The 22,332-nt window shown below is 41.8% G+C and overlaps 1 protein-coding gene and 2 long non-coding RNA genes across 6 annotated transcripts in view; 1 reads left to right on the forward strand and 2 right to left on the reverse strand.

The window, feature by feature from the left end:
• Nucleotides 1-6,758, reverse strand: part of LOC135904996 (zinc finger protein 513-like) — a 78,691-nt gene extending 71,933 nt beyond the window's left edge. Inside the window, exon 1 of the mRNA XM_065435992.2 lies at nt 6,642-6,758. The gene's annotated coding sequence lies outside the window, so the exon portion shown is untranslated. The remainder of the gene's footprint in view (nt 1-6,641) is intronic.
• The window catches only part of LOC139061334 (uncharacterized), a 42,713-nt gene extending 35,937 nt beyond the window's left edge, over nt 1-6,776 (forward strand). The window contains exon 3 of the long non-coding RNA XR_011515361.1: nt 6,666-6,776. This is a non-coding gene — a long non-coding RNA (uncharacterized lncRNA). The remainder of the gene's footprint in view (nt 1-6,665) is intronic.
• A 2,296-nt stretch (nt 6,777-9,072) lies between these two features.
• The window catches only part of LOC135904995 (uncharacterized), a 36,808-nt gene continuing 23,548 nt past the window's right edge, over nt 9,073-22,332 (reverse strand). The window contains exons 2-4 of one of the 4 annotated variants that reach the window (XR_010565290.2): nt 19,267-19,850; nt 16,850-17,316; nt 9,073-9,205 (exon numbers count right to left, since the gene is read on the reverse strand). This is a non-coding gene — a long non-coding RNA (uncharacterized lncRNA). Of the gene's footprint in view, nt 9,206-15,708; nt 17,317-17,425; nt 19,851-22,332 lie in introns of those variants that run through there. The other 3 variants (XR_010565291.2, XR_010565289.2, XR_010565288.1) reach the window with 3 other exon arrangements.

Below are 22,332 nucleotides of genomic sequence, written 5' to 3' on the forward strand. Positions count from 1 at the left end.
GCCATCATCCATCCCATCCCATCACAGCATGTGCATGTCAGAAGAGAGCGTTTCCACAACGGTGTCTCCTCAAAAGAGGAGAAGCCGTTGTGGCTTACATTATGGCTTTATGGCTTACATTTGCATCAGAAATAGGGTGCCAGGAGGTGAACAATGTCTACGTACATTTCTGCTTGTATACAGACTATTGCAGAGAAGCCATTGTTTTAGAAATTAAGTCACAAGCTATCCTTATTGTAATGGTTTCAAAAATACCCACAGTTGTGATAAAAGCAAGCTGGTATAGACAAATGAACCTGCGCTACTGCCTGTCTAAAGGTATGTCTACTGTGTACTGCCTGTCTAAAGGTTGTCCATACTAAAGGTATGGACAAACCAAGCGAACAATGCCAAGTAATTAAGAAGTGTAGCACTAACTCTCGACCACTGACACAAGAAGGGAAGAGCAAGGTATGACAGTGTTGCTGCAAAACTTTCACAAAAGTGAATACTGAGATCCTTTGCTCAAAGACTGAATACAACGGAGGTGAGACAAACACTTTTGTGCGCTGAACCACTCAGTATGCAGTGTGAACGCCATACCAACTCAGTCAATTATCGACTCTGATGAATTCCACAATAGTGTAACAACTGGTGGGTTCTGCAACCTTGATGCAATGGAGGGCAACAGCATTAGGCGTGTTGCAGAAAACCAAGCTGTGCATCACGTGGCAAAACTCTGCTCTCTCATTGTTGGAAGCACATGTTGCATTGCATGCATTGGTTACTTGCCCGTCAAAGTACGTACTGCAATACAGGTCTATCGTTCCAGCAATGAGAGTGGCACAAGGTTCTTCTGCAACTTCTCCAAATGTGCTTATTCTGAATCGCCAACATTTGACGATGGTAAGTAGTGCTGAGACCACTTTCCACGAAGCGCACGGCATCTTATTTCAAGCTCGTGAATATAGGAAAGCAAAGTCGAGTTAAAGCACAATGACCCTGACATGTATAACAAGCATTTCTCACGTCGTGCCAAAATTTATGCTCCATAAACTGAGAAATGAGGTAAGAAAAGCTACACACTTTAAAACTTACTATATTTACTTTGTCACACAAGGTCGTCCACACTTGGCAACTGCATATCACCAGTACACACTCAGTATGACATTTTATTCTATATACACAACAGACATGGGATGACAAAGAACAGGCCAGCCAGACATACAGAACAGTAACAATGCAAAAGAATGCACAAACAATGAAATGTGCGGTCCTTTAAGACGGAATAAATGAAATGAGATTAACATTCAATGATTCCACTACATGAAGAAGTCTTGTTTGTAGCAGAAACATTCCATTTGTGCACTGTTCAAGAAAAACAAGACCATGTTAAGACGTCCGTCTCAATACAAGACTCATACATATACATTTATCTTTTTTGGACATCCTCCAAAGTCGCCATAATCGCTAAATTTTAGTTTAATTCTACCATGTATTATGCGAATATTTAAGCTACTTTATTGTTCTTTTAGAAAGCAGGTCTAACAATTCTGAACTGGTACAAAATATACAAATTTTTTATCATACAAGTCAAATAACAAGGGTTTCTAATTGAACATTTTTTTTTTATTGCAGCAATGGAAACCATGGTGCCGTTATTGTTGCCATTAGACTGTCCAGCTTTCAGAAAAGAAGTAATTTGTGCAGTTATTTGCCTAATTACCAAAGTTATGGTAGTTAACTGATAATGACTAATTTTAGGTATCAAAGAAAACTTAGCAATTTAGAGCTCATCTTTGATGCTATCTATCTCACAAATTAAATTTTTTTCTACATAAGCTCCTTTAAGACCTAAGCGAGCCAATATCTAAAATTCAGGGCTACCTGAAAGCGAAACTGACACTGTGAAAGGGTGCCCATGATGCCACTATAGTTGTAGATCGCTTCCATCCTTTCCTCTTCGGAGGCAACGCACTGCGCTGTCTTGTTGACGGATAGGACAACGACGTAACTGACGACGACGAAAAGTGGGGTGCCCTTTTTCTGCATCAGTATTGCTTTCAGAGAGAGCTTTAGAATCAGGTATTTGCTCGCACAGCTCACACAGGAACTCATTTAATAAAAATTTCTTTGCTCAGTTACCTAATGTCGAGGACAGGCTCCAAACTGCTAATTTGTTTGAGTCGCATAAAATCAACAATTAAAAATTTATTAACATCAGAGTTAACCCCTTCAGATGCTGTGTACCGAATTGCATACATTGCGACTAATTTTGCAGTCCAGCTGGGTTTTCAACTCTCTGCATTGAAACTGTGGAGACTACCAAGTCATATTGTGGATCCAGATAAAACAAACATGCAAAATTATCTGCATGACAACATCTGGTTTGGCATCATTAAATGAGCAGCCTTTCTATATCTTTTTTTCTGGCCATTCCTCACAGCTTTTAAAAAAAATCACCTTTATAACAATCATGACAGCCTCTGAAGATCGAGCTAGAACACCCGTATGCACCAGATGTCCTCTGTGTGTTGGAATTTGTGTATGGCCAGAAAAATTTGCAAATCGTCATGGTGCGAATGCTTGGTACGCTCAATGGCAAGAGAGCAGCAGGGCTCAATGCAGCTAGCTAGTAAACTGCTCGTATATCCTTGCGGCGCTCGTTGCAAACCATTACTCGAATTATGAGAAGACACTTGACATTGAAAAAAAAGCAATATGGTTGCAAGCTCATATGGAAAATGAATCTGAAAGCATCTTGGACATTGGTAACACCACTTTCCTCATTGTCGATCAAATTGGTGTTGATTTTGAGTTTTGCTTGCACTGAAAACACGGATAAAGCTACAGTGGACTCTTGTTAACCGAAACCAAAAGAAATCAGGGAAATAACTTTGATTTATCAGGAGTTTCATTTACTGAGAGATTGAGCTTAAGGGTACAAAAGCTGCTCTTCTGAAAGAAGCAGATACTTCATCAACAGTAAATAAAAGGTGTAGCATATTTGATTAGAAACTTGCTTCATAAAGAGTTTCTACTCGCACACAGCTGCTGACTAAGACTAGCAACACAAAACAATTACAAAAAGAAGAGTCACTTAGTAAAAAAAAAAAAAGTTGCAACTTTTGTGAAACTCAGAAGTTCAGAATGACCTTGATCTTCATCTCCAGCAAAAGCGTGCTGTGTGGGCATTTCAGTGTTGCCAGTTATTAAAAAATTTATTAAATTATGGGGTTTAACGTGCCAAAACCACTTTCTGATTATGAGGCACGCCGTAGTGGAGGACTCCGGAAATTTCGACCACCTGGGGATCTTTAACGTGCACCTAAATCTTAGTACACGTGTGTTTTCGCATTTCGCCTCCATCGAAATGTGGCCGCCATGGCCGGGATTCGATCCCGTGACCTCGTGCTCAGCAGCCCAACACCATAGCCACTGAGCAACCACAGTAGGTAGTGCCGTCAGTGAAAACACTAAATCCCAGCTCAGCAACAATGCCCACACAAAGAAACTACAAGTCAAAACTACAAGAGAGCCGCACTAACCACGAAACCAACAAAAGCTTACACCGGCTTGGTGATAACATATAAAACTGGCGAGAAAATGCGAAAAGGAAAGGTGCCTAACAGCAATGCCCGTTGCGATGCGCCACTGACATTGGTCACTCAATTTCGTTTTTAGCAATATATTCAGTTCTGTGGAGTTTCAAAAAAATGTGGTTCCACAAACTAGTCGTAGTTCCACAAACTAGTCGCCATTTAGATGCTGCTGAACTGGACAACTGAATGGAAACAGTCACCATGATTTATATTGCTCTGACTTTAAAATTTTGGTACAGCTAAGTAAAAAAGTGGCATAAAATATAAGGCTTGGATACTGTCTAACTGATGGGCAAGCACCTCAGAGTAAGGGTAATGAACGATTTTCAAACAATACAGACGTCACTGGAGACAACATTTTGACAAGTGGACTTACATTCGGGTGACAACTGGAGCTAATATTTCACAAGTGGACTTGACTGACAAATGGACATGGGGCAACAGTTATTGCCATAACGAAGTTAACTCCACTGGTCAAAACTCAAGGTCCGCGTGTTGCCCAGATTTGTTGCCACAACAAAGTCCAGTTACCAAGATCCTGGCTCCAGTTACCCTGACGTTCAAGCACATGTATTCTCGATTGATTGCAACATTTCAGGCACATTTCAAAAAGACATTGGCAACATCAGTTACTGGCTTAGGCAATAGACATAAACCACAGAAACAAAATTTCAAGAGCTATATCAACATCTTGGCTTAGACACTATGGAGAAAAACTCTGGTCAATCATAGTCACATTCTTTTCCAACATCCAGACTTGGTACTGATGAGTGCAAGAATTCCGTAACCATACAAATTAAAAAAAAACAATAACAAAACAACAAAACAAAACAAACCCAACTGACGCTCAGAATCTACAATTCAAAATTGTGAAGTAAACTTAACTACAATATACTAGAAATATGTTTAAGAGAATACTCAAGATGTTTGCCTGTTTGACGGCGTGACAAGGTACTCCAGCTGTTGGGCGAAAATGCAGCACAAAGAAGACGAAGACAACAATCGGAAACACGTACAAAAGGACGAGTGCTGTATGACTTTCACAACACTTCAGGTGTTGGGTGAAAATTATTATATTTACATAGTAAAATGAGCTGAATAACACGCTATGCCAAGCATAATTTCAATTTTAGCTGTTCACAACACACCCAAGCAGCTTGCTCTGTGGAAGCACAGTTTGCATGACCGCAAAAATTAACCAGGAAATGTACTGCCTAATGCAACTTTCAAGTAAGCGCTGGTGAACAGGATTGACATATAACTGCTCCCTTTCATTGTGAGCGGATGGAGGATAATGCTTCAATCAGCACAAAACAATGTCTTTACAGACGGGTTGATTTTATGCACATAAAAGGTAAAATGAGCTAGACAGCTGCCGCCCTTATAACAAGCAACGTGTGTACTGGGCTATACTGTTCCGTCACAAATGGCAAACGCTTGGGAACACAAGACGAGGTTCTGCAAAAAAAATGCCTGTTGGTACACATCAAAGTTGAAGTAACAGAGCATTGCACTGAACAAACAGAAGGAAACAGATTAATTGCCACCTATTTCTTTCTGCTTGTCTTGTCGCATAAACTGCTGCTCTATTCAAGACGAGCATGCGCTCCTTTTCAACATTTTCAGCTTGTCTACAAACGTGGTCGAACTTTTTTCGAGATCTGTGCGGACACGTCACTGAATGCGGCCACCTTGCACATTGCTATCGTTGGCTTCATTTATTCCTGCAGTGCTGCCACTTTCGTATCCTCTGCCTCCCAGTGGATTCTAGCAGAGGTCATTTCCAAGATTGGTTGAGGCAGCAATTACAGTTTGCGGGATATCTATGACCCCACTTCCAGACCACTACAAGGAAAACCGTAATTCAGACAGCAGTGATATGGCACAGCATTTCCTGGGTTAGTTAAAGAAAACTGCAGCTGACAACTGAATTTGCACCCTTTCTTGTGCCGCTGTTCTGAGAGCCGCTGCTATCAGCTTTGATATGATAAGACCATTCAGCTAGGCACGTTTTCCAGTACTGTTTCTGAAACAGCCACAGCCGACTACATCTACCAATTCTACCATTATTGTATCGAAGCATTTGAAGTTCTATTCTGAAATAGCTAGACGCACAGCCACATCTTACAACATATTTAACATCAGAAGGAACAGCAATCTATCCATTCTCATTACAGTTCCCCAGATATCTCTAGTTCCTCTCTTCCATCAGCTGACCCTGTCCCATGTGTATAAACATCTTGTCTTCCTCTCACTTTTCTCATGGACTTCAATTGCATTTGGCCTGCCTTGGGTTCCCGTTTCAGTGCTCTGATAGATTGTGCATTACCTGTTCTACACAATGCAAGATCTGCTGAAATATTGTGCACTTCAGCTCTCTGAACTGCACTGTTGACTTCTCATCTCTTAATGTTGTGCTCATAATTTTCTATCCCACGGGCTTCTTCGATGTGCACTTGAAGCATGTTAGAAGAGAGTTTTTACATTCTGAGTGGTAGGCAAGAGGGACAGCAAGATGTTGAACTCCCGACCTCATGCTTAGCAGCACGACACAGCCACTGAGCCACCATGGATGTAAGTCGAGAAAAAAGTTTGTGTCAGTGCAGCTTGATGTTACGCGGTGAGGCATTATTATTTTTATGCAAATTTGCTGCAGGCTGCACACTTTGATGGATGGCAAAGTTTGCTCTTCAATGCTCTGATACAAACACTGCTAACCTCAGACTAAGACAGTACGAGTGATCTCTTTTGCAGACGTCAAGATTACATTTGCCAATGTACTTCTGCGACTGTGGGTGCAAGCATTTCGATAAATGCAGAACTTCTGTCAAAAGAGAAATGATCCATAAAGCATGAAATCATGGAGTCATTTCACACCAGGAAGGGTGCCAACTCTTTAATTAATCTCATGGACAAGAAATACACTGACTTATGATCCACGTGTAACACAAGAATGTGATACTTTTGTTTACATAGGCTTGTACCTTTGTAGCCAGGATATTTTTTTTTAGTTTTCCAATAGACTCAGTGAGTCGGCACATCATCTGTTCACTTTCTTACCTTGCGTTGCATCTTACTGTGCAGTTTGCAGCAATGAACTCCTGCAGCTATCAACCCTATTGATGTACAGTTCGGAGGTGGCGCCGACAGCTTGCTTTCGTTGTGAACATGGCCGGGCACTTTGGGCACTTGAAAGGCCTCTCTCCACTGTGAGTCCGCATGTGGTCTTTGAAGTGGGTTGCATGGTTCGTTGCGTATTGGCAGAGGTTGCAGAGGAATGGCCTTTTTCTCTTTTTAATCCAGCGTGCCCGCGAACCGCTTTCTCCGCCACCTTGGAAGAAACGATGGCCATGTGGCCTGAACTCATCCACACATTCGGGAGGATCTGCCATCAATGCCTGGAGAAACGAAATGACTTCACCAGAATCGCTTGGTGGTGCTGCATCTGTGGGAGACAAACACCAGTGCTGCAGTGAAGGAGCCAATTTAAGCTCCTTTCCAAAATGAACATGAATGGTTAAACATGTAATGGTACCGATTGATGTTCGTAGTACCCACTTCTTTTGTGATGTTACAGGTGAACTTCCCATACTTTCAAGAGAAAATATCGGCCAATAACGAAGACAATGCAATCTGATACAGTTTTTGGCCCCTGACACAAGTGGAAGACATTAGAAGAACGACTTTGGTGCACAAGAAGCATGCATGCAATCGTGACTTAACAGTTGCAGCAGTAAGTTGCTGCGACTGCTCGATAGAGGTTAGATCCTACAATCAGTCATGCATCTTTAATAGAAATTGAGGTGGACTTTACCCATTTTAGAAGTATGAATTTCACAAGAAACTTGAGTTGTATTGAGCATGCAGCGGTGTGTAATAATGTCCCAACTGCAAATTTGTGAGGCATACGCTATAAAAAATGGTTCCTATGATAAATAATTGTGTGGAAAGTCACCAATGATGCATGCACCCACAGTTGTTCTGAGAAACCAATTACCACAACGTGTGTACGCAATATCATACTTGGAGAGTCACTGGTACTAAGTGTGGTCCATAGTAATTCAATAAATGGATCACGTTTCACCTGGTCAGGGAATAGATTCATATCAGAATGATAGTTAACAGAACACCAACCAAAATAGTGCTGCCAAAGGGGTTAGACATTTTGGCTTCTGTGTGGAAGCCGAAACATATAACCCCTTTGACAAGACGATGTTGGGCAGCGTTCTTTTGTCTTTGCAATGGTTCATTATGTACCACCTTACAGTAGAAACTTTCTATTCGAAGCCAGGATTGTGTTTATGGAGGCCTATATTGGAGACAGAGATGCTGACAAGTCTGGCCCCAGCTGTAAGAAATTATTTCACTCATCAGGGCAATCGCCCTGCAACTCATTCTTTTGGAACTGTTTATTTTTGAATTCACATTTATTTTTTCATCTGTGAAATTGTATTTGACACTTTAGTGATTTCCAAGACAGAAAAATTCCCCTAGTAGTAATCGTCTGGCAGTGCCAACAGTTTAAGCATGCAGTTTTTTGAAGGTTTTTGTTCTCTCACAAATAGAACGCAGAAAAAGAAATATTACCTATGTGTACATTTTTTGCTGCAATCAAAACCAAGTGCAACAGACTAGTGAATGACAATGCAACATGGGAACAGCAGACAAAGCTGAATTATTTGACACATGCTCATCCCCATGTTTGCTGGAATGCTGCTCTTCAATGTCAGTGCTTCAGTATGAATATGTAAGGCTAAAGCACATGTATCGTCAAGTTGATAAACAAGAAATTGACAAATACAGAGGTTTTTCAGTAATGGCTTGCATTTAGCGTTCACACCACAGCACCCTAAATCCCATGTGCTTTCACCACTGGCAGCACGAGTTACATACTTCATGCCAATGCGAACACAGAACCCGTGTTTCTTGTATGTGTGCCTTTGTAATCCTGCCTACATTACCTTTACATTGCCCCACTGTAATAGCTGTCCATTCACACTAGAGCACTGCTATTTAACAGTAGTGCACCAACTAGGAAATTAATCAGTGCAACATCTAACTGGGTCCTCTTCTATCTTGTAACACCAACAAAAGCACTGCCTAGGTTCGATGTACGTATGCCTTTGTGGTCCTGCCCAAAGCATTCTGGAGCACTGGGATCCTTCACGTCATTCACACAAAGTCCATCATTGTGATTCTCTCCCGCACACCTGCGCTTAACTCTAGTGCCTGCAGCTCACAAGCTCACAATCGACGTAATTAAGTGAGCGGGGCTTTCTGGCGCCTGTGGGTGCGTACATGGCGCCGACAGTTTGCAGCCTGCGTGAATGCAGCGGAGCACTTGGTGCACTTGAAGGGTTTCTCCCCACTATGCGTTCGCATGTGATCTTTCATGTGGGTCACATGAGGCGTCGTGTATGGGCATAGGTTGCAGAGCAGCGGTTCCTTATTCCTGGCAGTCTTCGTTCCCCGAACATTGGTGACTTGAATGGCGCTGCCGACAACCTGACAAAACTTGAGTGGCTTGAAAGATTCGTTCTCGGCTGCCTCCTCTGTATTCTCCCTCGCCGTCCACCACTGCAGAAATGACCTGCCCCTGCCTTGAGTGCTTCGTCCTGGTGCAGCTGCAGAGAGAGAAGATGCTCTTCTTACACGGGAAGGGCCAAGCTATAGGGCAGGGTAGTTGTGCACATGACAGTTGCTCACACTATTGGTGGGCACAAAAGAAAAATTTGTGCTTACTAATGGTTTGTGTACGCTCACAACACAATAAAATTTTTTTATCACAGTTTGGTAAAACATGGCTTCATGCCATATTTTATCTGCGAATAAATCGCAAACCACCACCATATGTGCATGATGCCATTAATATTGGGTGTGTTCCAAATTTGTGCATAAACGCCATGCTGGCTGGAAAGTCATCTCGAGTTCTGTTCCAACCCTGCAATAGACAGAGATGAGATCTTAAGAAAGCTGCATTAAAATCTGCCATGATGTAGGAGACTATGCTGTCTACCAAGCAGATGGCACGAGTGCTACCACTGGGAGCCACAGAACAGATTGGAGTCAAGTGAGCGCAGTAAATAATTGAGATTGTGTTGAAAGCCCACAGACATGGCCAGTGTGCTAAACCATAAGTGTGAATGCAGTTTGTGTTAGAGGGAGAATGCAGGCTTAGGAAAGTAATGTGTGCAATTCAACTATGTACTGTGTAATGTCATGTGTAATGCCACAGATTAAATAGCACCAGTGCACCAAATAGAAGAATAAAATTATGTATAGATGTTTAGAATTGCTTTTGTTCCAATACACAGATTAGAGCAAAGGAAAAGTTGTGTTTTCAGACATAAAGAGGAAGCTTTATCTTGGGGGGCCTCTATCTAAATACATGGCAAAGGAGAAATCATTTTTCTTGCCAACCACCGCAGCAAATTTGGCAAGGTTTGTCGTATATAGAAGAACAAGTTACATTCTAGTGGCCGCTGAAGCACATTTTTGATTGAGGCCATTAATTTTTAATTAATACTGTCAAAAATAGCTAATTTTCAGAAAACAAGACCATTTAGCTTACAAGCCTAACTCTGCAATAAAAACTGATATTGCAATTTCATAAAGTGCATATAATAGTACATCTAAAGCAGACAAGAATAATATATTACACATTCCTCTGCAATATACCATTCTTGTACAAGCATGACTTTTGCAAAACCCTTGTAAATAGGAACAAATTCATGCAAGATGTAAATTTATATACCAAATTTGTCCAGTTTAGATGCTCTAGTGGATGCATACAGTTTACAGAATGACAATATCTTTTTTATGCAGAGAGACAAATTTCTAAACTTCAGGCTTCATTTCTTTTTAAGCTTCCAATTTTTAAAAAAATTTTTTAATAACCCGTAGGCCCTAGTAGAACTTTGCTTGCAATAGTCACTAGGATTTAACTTTATCTGTATAATGCAACAAGTTTCGTTAAAATCGGTCCAGGGGTTATCTCAGAAAAGCATTTCTGCATTTTACATGTATTTGAACAGACGAAACTGGAGTCAGGCCCGCGCAACACCTTCTTCTTAAGTGACACAGCTCTTCTTGTAGAAATTAACTGGAACACACCTGAAGTTGCCAAAGAAGTAAGCGGATGTGGAGACGTGACTAGCTGTGCTGCCTGGCAACAACCAGAAGTTCAAACAAACTAGGCAAACAACAATGCCAAGTACTTAAGTGCAAGCCAGCTAAGTACGGGACAAAGAACAAGACAAAATAGCACGAGCAGCAACTTTCAATTAGAAGCACACAGGCAAACCATCTTGTGAAACAGTTGGTGTGCAGGCGTGCATCCACATTTCCCAAAACAACAGCACGGGTTCCAATGAATACCTTGAAACATACACACACTAGAAACAAATCAAATAGCTTATAAAATGACAGAAATGAGAAATACATTGCAGGATAAAAGAAATATTACTGGCACTTTGGCTTAACATATGTTATGGAACAGTCGCACAAAGTGACAAAAGCAACAAAAAGACATGACTAAAGTGTTAGGGGGGTTAATCATTTCCCTATTACAGATGTCACACAAACAGTGGTAATGCCACTGCATTTTACTTGAAACATTTATTTAGGACACAAGAAACTTGCATAGAATGTCAATGCCATGTCCTGCAAGACACACTATTTCTTGAATATTTTCTGTGTTTTACAAAGCTGTATTGAAACCAACTAAAAGTATGACTGCTTGCAATTTATTTCATTACATCTGCTCTTCTCATTCTTACATATATGTTATAGAAAGTTTTGCATTACAGTCACCGAGTTCGGGACCTCCTCCTGCATACCATTATACACTAAGATACACTTGCGTTAATAAGCTTTTACAAACATACAACAGCAGACCTTGTACGAGCATGTTTTTGGGAACGAGTCCGTGTGATGCACATACAACCATGTTCTCACAGCCTCAAACCACACTCTTCTGACAACTTCATAATTTTCATTGTTGAGTGGCTCAGAAAGACAAAGTCTTAAGGCACCAAATGCGTACTATGCAGGGACGTACGTCCACACTTCCTGCGAGCATGTCATCCCTACAGTCATACGTCGTCATAACAAAGTCCCATCCAACATCTTCATTATATTCGATATTCATTACAAGCACACACTTCTTACTCATTGATACTGACGAGAACTGACACTGTGGTTACGAGGGTGCAACGCAACTGTTAAGGCATTGTGTGGTGCGGGCTAGGCATTTTTGCTCCCAATCTCGAGCTTGCCAAATCATTTTGGAGTCTCAAAAGATCCTGCTTCCTCCATAACATTTTAGTGTTGCGTCGCAGTGGCAAATGTCCATGACGCCATCAACTCCACAAGGGAAAGGCCAGGCGTGACAATGCTGCCGCGAAATTTCTACGATATGTGGCCACAATCGGTGGGTTTCACCAGGCGCGATGTAAAGGGTGCCTTGATGTCCTCGACTGCTGCTCTGTGCAGGGTGGCAACATTTTTTGAAGTGGTTGGTGCCATCGATTGTTGGCACATCTTCCACTGAGGTGCCCACATGGCCACACTGGTGTACGACATAAGGCATTGCGAGCTCCAGCAACTAGTCAGTCGCATCCACTCGCCGAGAAAGTTTCCTGGCTTATGAGTGTGCTAGTGCATGAGCTGCTTCAGAAATGGCTGGACAACGTTTTTGGAATGCGATCAGAGATCGTGCCCCAGCTTCCAAAATATACGAAAAGGTGGACGGAGTAGGCCAGGAGCGACAAGTGGCAACTGACAAAGTCTTCATGTTTGTGCAATATCAAACTTGTGCTAGTGTTAAATTTGGCCTTCCTTTGCTGCAATGTGTGAAGTGTTTCAAAGACTCAAATGTACCCCTTTTTCTTGTTTACTGTGTCCCGTTTAAGAGTACAAATAAAATGTTACCAATGACCAAACCCCCAACATGTGTGCAATACATGTTCTGTAAGTTGTGCAAGCATTAAATTCAGTCTTCTCAATTAGCCACGTGGAAAGTTTTTCAGAAACTCAATGTACTTTCTTCTTGGTGCTTGCTGCATTTTCCTTGACAAAGTAAAATTTCAAAACATACACATATGAACTTGCACATGCAGCTGCTGAATACAGGGAATTCTTGCATGTGTTAAAATCCTACGATGAGCATTTCAAGGGAATGACTAGGTGGACCGAGACGCCCCTTTTGATTAAGTCATTGAAGCAAGCTTAACATGCCCATTTCAGCAGGACAGTGGGTTCAGGTGGAGTTTAGCAGGGACACGTATTGACTGCTGATCTCTATTACGCGAGAGTCAGACTGCATATACCACTACATCTGCAGAAAATAATGTCTAGATTTGCAAAAAAGAAATATAAATTCTGTGGTTTTATGTGCCGAAACAGCAATTCGTTTAAGAGGCAAGCCCAGGTGGAAGGTTGAGGATTAATTTTGGCAACCTGGAGTTCTTCAACATGTACTGAATGCACGGGGTACACAAACGTTTTTTGCATTGCACAACCATCGAAATTCGGCTGTCACAGCTGAGATCGAACTCGCGGCCCCGTGCTTGACAGCATGACACCATGACTACTGAACTATATACAGTCATATTGTATGTTATTCCGTTTCATGAACCACCTTGTTTAAGTATTGCACCATGACCAACACACGGTTAAATCACTTATGCTGCGTGCGTAGACTGTAACATAACATTTCATAGCCATTACTATTTTGCTCGCTATGGTAGCCATATTTCCTTCCCCCAGAGCAGGTTAGCCAACCAGACACTTTTCTGGCTAACATCTCTGCCTTCTTTTTTTCTCTCTCTCTCTCCTTGGTTGGCGGGCTTGATTCCGACCATGGTGGCCACAATTTAATGGGTGCAAAATGTATAAACGCCAGTTTGCTTAGAATTAGATGCACAACGAAGAATTCCAGGTGGTCAAAATTATTCTTGGTTTCCACACAACCGCAAACCTAATAATCAGATCATAATTATGACATGAAAAACCCCACTATTTATTGTATAGGCTATCATCTTCATTACACAACGTATAGCGACAAGAAATGTTAATCTTCGTGACAAGAATAGCCCCTCATTGAGGTGTTTCTTTTTTTATATACAAACACTTCATGTTTAAGAGCACAAAAACTTTCAACTGTACCCTTTAGTCCCATTTGAGCAAAAGGCAGCAAAATGTTCAATTGGTGTTGTAATACCTAAGGTTCAGTCCTACTATTCGTGATCTAAACTGTGGGGGGCATGTGCACTAAACCACGTCGTTTTGCACTCAAACACCGTTATGCGAAAAATTGAGAAAACTGGGAAGAGGCGAGTAGTGAGAGTGCCGATTCCATATATGCATACAGGGTGTTTTTTGTTAATACTTTTCATACACACATTTTATTAAAAGTAACTATAAGCATGGTGAACATGGCGTATTTGTAGAGGCGTCCCTAGGTTAGGCATACATACTTTGCTGCTAGTGCTCGAGTTTTAACCGACTGCTTAATAAAAATTTGTGTTTTTTACGAGTGCCCTGGTGGAACTTGTTTAAATGGCAAACTTGGAGGCAGTCAAATTTCAATGCACTGCAATATACATATACTTTTTTTGTCATCTGGAAAATACCACATAATTCAAGACATTGGTTAGTGAACTTCCATGCTGTATGCAGGCAAGATCAAAACCGAGCGAACTGAGAGAACAGAAAATGTGGGCTCAATGTCATCTCAGACGGAAGCTGCCCTGTGACGAAAAGTGCAACAAAGTATGAAACTGAATGTCGCGGCAGATTTTCACATGGTTCATTTTGCCTGGAAAGCAATGTCACAATATGCAATATCAGTGTTGGTCACGAAATGCCATCATTTAAACTTTGTCACACTCTGATATGGGCCTTTCAGTTTAACATAGCAGCAGGGCACACTGTTTCTATGCACATTGCCTGGATTGAGCACTGAAAGTAAATAAATATGTCAAATACAGCGAGGTTTAAAAAAATTTTTCAAAATGGGGGTGCATGAAAATTTGAGTGCTTCCAAATTTGCCATTTAAACTGCACCCCCAAGACACTCATAAAAAGAGGTAAATTTTTCTTAATTACCCTTCTGAAACTCATCGGTGGCAAAGTATGCCCGCCTCGCCTAGAAACTCCTAGAAAAAGTGCTATGTTTGCTAGGCTCATACCTTTTTTAATAAAAACAAATCTCTATAGTATTAAAAAAACACCCTGTATAAAAAAAAATTTACCATTTTGCAATTTTATGAAATTTTAAATGGGAGCAACAACTGAATCTCTTCATTGAAAATGCTTATTGCCGATTATATGCACACATTCTTCTCTGCAAAAGGTGCCTGTCCTTTCCTCGACAAGCTTTTTCACAGCAATGGTGGTCACAACGCTGGAAAACACGGACAAGAGCGAGGCAACAGGACGACCACTCATCCTGTTGGTTCGCTGCTGTCCGTGTCTTCCAGCACTATGACCCTCATTGCTGTATCTGACCAACTAGCCTGAAGTAACATACTTTTAAAGCCTTTTTTTATCCTAGCGCATTAGTCGTGCTCTGCCGAGAAGTGGGCACAGCCAAGGCAGGCACTGTAGCAGACGACGCAACTGTCGCCACCCTGAACAGAGCAGTGGGCAAAAAGGACACAGAGGCACCCCAGTGAACTCAGGAGGGCAACGCCATCTGGGGGTCTTATATTTTACAGTGTAGTGCACGAAACCTACATTGTAAGGCGCAAAAAAAAGGAGAGACCCTAAAGGAAAGAGAGCAGACTGTTTGCACTCTTTCCTGTCATGTCTTTCTTTTTTTTTTTCACACCTTACAGTGTAGGTTTCATGCAGTATGCTGTAAAAGTCAGTATGAACCAAGTAACCTATCAAAAAGCACATCTGGGAGTGTTGTAGGGGAACTGAGCTTTGAGTCATGCGACGAAACTATCCTTGCTCATTGGTGAAAGCTCACATGGCGTTGCACACAATTCCAGCAATGAAAGCACCTTCTGGGGTGCTGCCATGGTTTGCGCTGCAGACGGCACCAATGCCGACAATGGTGCAAAGCTGAGGAACAAACTAAGTACAGAGTCGTCCCCACTCGGCAAAACCACCCCGTCACTACAAATTTAACATGACAATTTATTCTATACATACTGTCGGCAACAAACATGGCATGACAAAGAAGACCAGGGTGGCCAGAAAATAACAAAAAGGATCAGAGAGAATATACAAACTTAACGTCATGCCTACATTCCTTTAAGGCATAATAAATGAAATCAGTTCAAACATGACACACTGAGTGTACTACATCAGGAAAATGTTATGTAGCGTAAACATTTCACTTATGCACCGTTTCAGGAAGAAAAGAATATCTGAAGACGTCTTCCTTGCTACAAAAGTGATTCAAATGAATCACCTTATTGTATTCCCTTAAATTGTCTTACTGTATTCTACTATGGGTAACTAGACCATCTGGTAATTATCAGAGACATCTCCTCATTCAAAAATGTTTGCATTCTGTTTAGGGTGTTTATGGTAAGTTCTGAGACCTAACTACGGCACCAGCTTCTCAAAAACACCATATAATATAGAAGATAATATAATAAGAGCAAATTATATATATGATTTGTTTGCTCAAACATACAAAAATTGTTTACATTCCACTACTGCAGGTAATACATCCAGCAGATACATTTTCTAACAGAAATGTAAGCGAATTCCCATAAGTTACAGTAATTGAAGTAAACAAACGTTAATTCATCAGGTTCAATCAAGAATATCTTTGCACATGTTTTAAGTTCATTAAACTGTTTTTAACTGAAGCACAAACCTAGGGCATTGCTTTCAGTGAATGCTCTTGCTATATCCTACAGGAATATTTTGCCAGTGATCAGTTCAGTTACAATAATCGGTTACTATAGTTCTGATTTGTATCAAAACCTTTTCAATTATTCTTTTTCATTGCATATCTCAGATTTAACTCTTTTGTGCACTTTACTTATAAATTAGAACACAAGACACGGTTCTGCGAAAAAAATTCCAAGCCAGGCCTGTTGGTACATGTTAAAGTTAAATAGAGTAACAGAGCAGTGGACTGGACAAACAGAAGGAAATGAACAAAGCACTGTCCACTTTTTTTTTTTCAGTTCATATAATTCCCTGCACTGTTACTCTAGAGCGAGGCTAGATTGCTTTTCAAAATTTTCAGCTCACCAAGAAATGTGGTTTCCAGAACCTCTTCAAGATCTGAGCAAGCTCACCACTGAATGCAGCCAATTTGCAAATTCTTGTATCCCGCTTAACTGCTGTACAGTGTGTTCCTCTGTGGTCCTACAGTGCCATGCCACCTGCACTACAAGTTAGAAGACGACCTAACAAGCCCATATAGCTACCCTGCTTTATTAATGTTTATTTTGCATGTGGCGCCGACAGCTTCTTCTCGTCGTAAATGTGGCTGAACACTTTGTGCACTTGAAGGGCCTCTCTCCACTGTGAGTCCGCATGTGGTCCTTGAAGTGGGTTAAATAGTGCGTTCTGTACGGGCACAGGTTGCAGAGGAGAGGCTCTATCCGCGTGCCCACAGGGCGTGCCCGAGAGCTGCTTTCTCCAACACCTTGGAAGATATGGTGCCCATCTGGCCTGGACACTTTTGCCCCCTTGGGTGTATCCACCGGAACAAACAGAAGAAATGAAGTTCCGTCACCAGCATTACTTGATGCTGCTGCACCTGTGGGAGACAAATGCCAGTGCTTATATGAAGGAGCAAAGTTAAGCCGAGCACCAAAATGAACACAACAGTTACACGATGACTGGTTAAGCATTCAAAGAGACCGATATCTGATATTTGTGATACTTGCTTTTTTAATGCTAAAACGTTACAGGCAGACTTCATCTACTTTAGAGGCATGAAAGAAAAACTGTGGTGTGCAAATGTGAGTGCGTCGGTGTGCAGTAAATGGCAAGTTTGTAAGAGATAGGAGGTACAGAAACGTTCCTTTGTTAAATAGAGCATGCAAGGTTACCCTTGATGCATGCACAAACAGCTATCAAGATGTCACAATCATCACAATATAAGTATGCAATCTAACTAAGCATACTTGGGAAGCAATGCTAAGTCCTAACCTAGTTCTTTTTCTTTCTCCATGCAAAGCCTACAGTCCATAGTGCCCAACCCTAGAGTAAACTCTTTTTTTTCTATCTGAAGTCACAATCGTGTTTATGCCTGTGCCCGATACAATGGCATGTGAGGGAAGGCAGCAAGTGTGATCCCTGCTGCAAGTGTGATCCTCACTGCCTCTGTTACAGTATTATCCTTGTGCTCACCAAGGCAATAATCAAGCAACTTATTCTTTCAAACTGTTTGTTTATTTCTACAATATACGTTTGTTTTTCACTTCTGTCAACTGCATTTTATACAGGGTGCTTTGGCTAAGTTGTCCAAAATTTGAAAACCCCACATGTGAGTTAAAGCAGCAAATAAGTAGCCATCGACATTTGAGGCATACTCAATCTGCAGCAATGCAAACCAAAAATGGAGCTCAGAAAGTCAATGCACTTCATGCAGTGTTGATATAATGGTATGAAGGTTCCTGCATGAAACAGTTTCTACAGAGGATTACTTCTCAACATTAAGTCTTCAACATTCCTTCCAGAAGAGCACGTCTTGCCTCAATGAAACCTGTGCCTGTCATCCCTCCCTTCACTCTCTTGAAACCTTGTCGATCTTTTAGGGCGTCATTGCTATTTGTCGCTTTCTTCACAGAAAAATAACTCTCGCTGGTCTTGTTATTTCCTCACTCTAAAGATTTGTGTGAAGTAATTTCTCATCAGGAATGCCATGCAAGTTTAAGTGTAGCATAGCATTCACAACATGAAAGCAGCATGCTCGCAACATTAAAGGAAATTCACGCTAGACCTTTGCACTAGGCTTTGCAACAAAACTGCACAAAATAAAGAGCGAGCAATAGAAATTTTCCATTCTCCAAAACTTAATCAACCTATAATGTAACATAGGCAAAATTCCATAAAGGCTTTCCTACGCATCTCACTTCCCCTGGACAACATGGCTGTCCTCCAACTAGTAGCGATCTTCACATTACGGTATGATTTCCAAGGGCATGGATTGTGCAAGGAGGAATGCAGCTGGCATAGCCAGATTGCAAAGCATGCTCAGACCTTATTTATCTTTCTAGACCAACGTCTGCCATCGTGATTGGGTCAAACAAGATGTGTGGGGAAGCCCACATGCAGAACTCAAACAAGTGTGTCCTAAAGCCACCTTAGGAGAGTTTTGTTGCTGGTCTAGCTGGTACATGATTTCAAAATTTAAAACAGCGTCAAGAAATGAGACATGAAAGTGGCATTATGATCGTATTAACCAACACTTGTTCACCATATAGAAAATTTTCTTTATAGTACTATCAATTCTTCAGCAAGATTCTTCGTAGAATATTCCATTAGCGGTTTTTAGGAAGCTGAGATGTTGTTTCACATAGAGAAAAATTTGACAATACCAACGATTATGCTGCAACAAAAAAAGAAATTCGCACAAGCTGACTAGACATTAAGCAATCTGAATGTGGGACAGACACTCAAGTCATTAAGCAATGTGAATTAGGAATACACACAGAGACCTTTGAGCAATGTGATTTAAAAAAAGAGAAGAAGAAATAAATACCTTTGCGAGGTTTCACATCTTTTGCAACATAGCTTGCAATATTCGTACGACTAGCTTCACACTACTGGTCAATGCCCTCACTGACGTCAATTTATGAAAAATGGAGCTGGCACTCAACCTAAAGATGCATGTGCAATCAAATCGCACAACACTTCAACCCCTCATGCCAATTCCCCACAAAAATGGTGCCAACACTTGAAGTGAAACACATTGCACAGCACAAGATTCTGGCAAGGATCACATCGCTGCTTGTGGGTGCAGCCGTAGCACTGACAGTGCGCCTTCCGCTTGAATGCGGCCGGTCATGTGGTGCACATTAAAGGCATATCTTCGCTGAGTGTGCATGTGATCTTGCATGTGCGATGTGACGAGCACCGTGTGGGCATAAAATACACAAAGTACAGCTATTTGTTCACGCAAGTTCTGCAATGGTGAGTGCTGCTTGCTCTTCCACTTCTGAAAAAAAAAAAAAGCAGCGCTTGCGTGGCTGGATCTTGGATGCCTTGGATGCGTCTTCGGTGTTGCCCATCACTGACCACTATTGATAGAAGAAGCTGTTCCAGGTTTACTTTCCGCTACCTATCCTGTGAGCAAAACAAAAATTAAAGGAAACAGTATTGTAGTATAGAAAAGCCAAAGTTTGGTAATGAACACAATCGTTACAGAATGCCACATTAGGTACAACTGATATTCGTAAGCCAGGTATTCAAGATGCTGCATGACTAGGGACCCCCTGCACAAAAGTTTTCACTGATGGGTAGGACTTACCCACAGCTAAGAAGCTTTAAGTAAACTATCAAATTATAAGTAAACTAAGCTGTGCATATGTCACAGCAAGTTGACAAGTGAAACCTTCGTGCACATTCTTTTTCTGTCACTCAACTTTGCTGTCACTGTTGGGAGCTATGTCGCTACGCCACTACAACAAAGCTGGTCAGATTCACCCATGTGTAAAATACTTTGCGCAACCTGCCTGAAAAAGTGGAGCTTACAAAGGCAATGCTTGCATTAGAGTCGTGGTGAAACCACCATTAATCCCTCTACAGGCCTAGGCACACAAAAAACTCTCATTTGGCACAGCGTCCATCCAACATACATCTACGTACCAGATACAGTCTCAAATTTACCCGAAATAGTAAAGAAATTTAGTGAAGCTAGTTTTATATGCATCAGTGAGGAACTGAGGCTGAAAAATTCACCAACGATTACAATACTCCCTAATGCAAAATTTGAGCACAGCTATGTATGCGTTTTCATTTCACATATCAATATTTTGTGTTATGAATATACAGGTACACAGCTTATATTAGGAAGAGAATGCTGCGAGTAGCGCAGCTGGCATGGACAATCTGTCCCGTGCGGTACATTGTAAATGAAGCAAAGTGTGGCGAGACTGCTTCGCTAATTGGGAAATTGCGAGAGGCAGTGCATGGGTGAGATGCAGGCATGATTCACAGCAGCCACCGCAGGCAGACTTCTGCTCATGCAGCACTTTGTTTCCATGCAGACGACGCGTGCTACTCTGGTGCCATATCGTAGCCATCATCGCCACACAACCCGTCTTGCGTGGCACTACTTTTGTTCTCACGCTTTCATTTCACCTACGAGAAGAGCAGCCCTTCATTGGGGGGAAATCATGCCACCAGTGGCGACAACACCCAACACCCTCACTTGTAGCCGCTCGCCATCACCTTTTACAACAGCAGTCATATGCATCACAGACACTGGTGCCGTGAACTGACCTCAGCAGCAGATGCAACGGACAAGCATAACCCTCCCCACCTCACCCCCCCCCCCCCCCCCCTGGTAGCGCAAACGAGATCGCCCATGCAGCTGCAGATGCCATAGCTGCCAATGTTCCACATTTGGTTTCATCTTTTGCTGTGCTTATTCATTTGGTTAAAAGGTACGATGCTGAGACACGCCAACGCTCAACACAGGAATGGGCGTCTAAAAGTTCCACTGCAAAATTGCCAAACTAGTTTAAGTTCTTGTAAATAGAATGGCTTGCCCAGTGCATATATCATGCCGTCAAGCCAGTTCTACTAATTAGACTTGCATCAGGTATTGCAATTTAAGCACACTTCAAGAGGGCAAGGAAAAGAGTTTGTGGAATTAGGGCATGTCAATAATACCACACCCCTGAAAGTGTACGGCAAAATGGAAGTTAGAGAGAAAACATATACAAATTTCTTGTAATATGCATAATCTGTCCTGCACATCTTTTCTGTGGAACATGTGAAAGCTGAATAAATGACAACCACAGACTCTATCTTCCGATCTTGCAGGGTTGTAAGGAAGGTCCCCACTCAAACAAATATGTCACCAGTAGAACACACGTATTACAAGATCTTTGTAAAGTGGCACTGCCAACAACTATGCTAAACAATGTGCAACCGGATGTTATCCAAGGCTTCTTTTTGATCCGACATTCTCGTTATGCAAGCTCCATGCCACTCTAGCACGAAGAATGAAGAGCAGCACAACTGGCACCGACAGAAAAAGAGCCCGCAGCGGCATTATATTTAGGGGCCCTTAGTGCACCAGAACATCCGCTGTAGACAAACACGACAAAAGCTACAAATCTGCAAATGAACTGATGGCATCGGCTACGTACGTATTGCTATGGCCGCTCCATTGACTTTCATGGTGGTGATGATGATGACCGCAACAATGACAGCATTCTTTGGGTTTTGGTTGCAGTTTTGCTACCAAGGCAGCATGAATAGAGGGAGACTTTCCATCTTATACTTTCTTTGGTGCACACTCGGTGCAATTTTTCACTAAAATGCCGTTTCAGAGAATGATGGCACAATTGGGAGCAATTGATGCAGATATTCCACCACCACAGTCAAGAATAAAGGCACTATAGTCAGTGACAGTTCAAAAGCAGAGCAGTAGGTCAGCCCCAGAGAGAACATATACTATGCATGCACCAGTGTACCTGCTCGTCTACAGTGCCCTTCTTTTTTGTCATCTGTATCCAGGTTCCCCTCATTCCCTTTCCCCGAACACTTCCTCACCACAAAATCCCTCGCTCTGCTGGGGAAACTCTCCATGCATTGG

The sequence above is a fragment of the Dermacentor albipictus genome, chromosome 6 (genome assembly GCF_038994185.2).
Source record: "Dermacentor albipictus isolate Rhodes 1998 colony chromosome 6, USDA_Dalb.pri_finalv2, whole genome shotgun sequence".
Taxonomy (NCBI): domain Eukaryota; kingdom Metazoa; phylum Arthropoda; class Arachnida; order Ixodida; family Ixodidae; genus Dermacentor; species Dermacentor albipictus.